Raw genomic sequence first — 2,342 nt, 5'->3', positions numbered from 1 at the left:
CTCTGCGGAAATCCGCCTGTCCGCGTCCTCTGAGCAACCAATAGGGGGCTGGGGGCGGGACCAAGACCCCTCCGCGCGGGCAACGGAGGCAGGTTCTCTCCGGACGTACCTACACGGCGCGTCAGCTCCTGCATGGAGACCCGGGGTCTCCGGTTCCCGCGGGAGGTCCCCCTAGCCGGGCTGTCTCCCTCGAGCCCTACAGTCCGCAAACCCCAGAGCGGATGAGTCTCAGAGGGAGTGGGGGAGCCTGCCCTCAGGAATAGCCTGGCCGCCTGGCTCCTTATCTTCTGGGTGTCAAACTTCCCGCCAGCCCGGAGTCCCGCCCCCGCCGCGCAGGCCCCGCCCCGAGGGCTGCGCGCCTGCGTCCTGCGGGAGCTTGGCCCAACCCCCCCTTCCCTGCGGTGACCTGTAGTAAGGGGCGACTGTTCCCACCCCCCGAGTTGATAAGCGTTCTCTGTTTAATCTACTCGAAACACTAAGTTAAAGGACCGTGTTGTCTGTATTAAAGAAGGAACCACCAAACGTGTGAGAAGTTTCATTTTTATGGTTTCAATACCATTTTTGTGTTCTATCATGTAGGATATAGTCAATTACCAGGCTTAAAGAAAAATAATCTTAAGGGAGTTCCCTTATAATCAGATGGAAATCAGACTGGACTTGGAGTTTGGGGGCTGATATCAGCCACTACAGGGCAGGGAGGCCTGCAGTCCATGGGGGCCAAAGAATCGGACAGGACTGAGCAATTGAACACCACCACCAATCAGCCACTAACTAGCTATGAGATGTTAATGAGTTACTAACACTCTCCAAGTTTGATTTTCTTGTAGAAAAGCATTAATAATAGTAGAGATAATGCTATGCTAAGTCAATTCAGTCGTGTCCGACTCTGTGCGACCCCATAGACGGCAGCCCACCAGGCTCCCTCGTCCCTGGGATTCTCCAGGCAAGAACACTGGAGTGGATTGCCATTTCCTTCTCCAATGCATGAAAGTGAAAAGTCGAAGTAAAGTCGCTCAGTCGTGTCCGACTCTTCGCGACCCCATGGATTGCAGCCTAACAGGCTCCTCCGTCCACGGGATTTTCCAAGCAAGAGTACTGGAGTGGGGTGCCGTTGCCTTCTCCGAGTAGAGATAATAGCTAACATTTAATGAACACTTGGGTTCCTACGTGTCTCAGGAATGGGTGAAGAATCCTGCAAATGCAGGAGACCCAGGGATGGAGCTCTGGGTCAGGAAGATCCCCTGGAGGAGGAAATGGCAACCTACTCCAGTGTTCTTGCCTGGAAAATCCCGTGGACAGAGGAGACTGGCGGGCTACAATTCATAGGGTCCCAGAGAGTTGGACATGGCTGAGCACAGCACACAGCACAATGAACACTTATCATGTAAGTGGTGTATTATCAAAGTTTAGATGTGTTGTCAAAGTTAATCCTACTCATGAGGTGAGTGTTATTATATAGCACTTACGTGTATTTTCCTCCTGGATTCTCACTAAAGTTCTATTATTTTATAGGTATTTATTATTGTATCCTGGAGACTAACCACTGAAGCCTCCTTTGCACCCTCCCCAACTCCTTTACAATTAAAATTGCTTTCTCTTTTATACTTTGTATCACTTCATGCTTTACAACAGTTTCTGTTAAGCAATATTATACAATTTATACAATAAGTAATCAGGTTCAAGAGAGTTTACCTGACTAGTGCAAAGTAACAAACAACCGCTAACAGTTAAAACTTGTTGAAACCGAAAACAATACCTTTAGTTCTTTTGACTATAGCCAGCAGAAGGGTATGTGTACAAGAATATGGACTGCTCTCCTTTCATTCAGTCATTCATTCAACCCTAATTGTTAAATCAGCCATTAATAGGGCCCAGTGAGCTCACTGTGATTCCGAAGAATTATGTTGAGTATGTGCATCTACCAAATCCCACTTCCTGGACTCAAATCTTTGATCAATACTTGTATCATTATCACACCTAATAAATTCTACCCTGAGGAAATGGGGACACAGTCTACCTGGGAGTGTGAACTCAGCTCAAGAAGGAATAACAGATAACAAAAAATGTTAAACTATGGTGAAATCTAAATGCATATTGATCACACAAATAAAAATAACATAAAATGGATTGTTTAAAACAAAAATAACAGTCATCTGAGGTTTAAATACAATGTACGGAAGCCCCCCCACCCCCTGCCGCTATCCAAAGTTTCATTTACCTTCTTCTCACTTGGTTGACCACCTCTTCACACCAGAAGGAGACTCTATCATCTAAACTACAGACGTCTCATCCTTAAGAACAGAGTTAAACTACTGGGTTCAAAGAAACATGGCCTTGACACT

The sequence above is a fragment of the Bison bison genome, unplaced genomic scaffold (genome assembly GCF_000754665.1).
Source record: "Bison bison bison isolate TAMUID 2011002044 unplaced genomic scaffold, Bison_UMD1.0 scf7180017864336, whole genome shotgun sequence".
Lineage (NCBI taxonomy): Eukaryota > Metazoa > Chordata > Mammalia > Artiodactyla > Bovidae > Bison > Bison bison.
Note: the sequence above shows the minus strand (reverse complement) of the source record.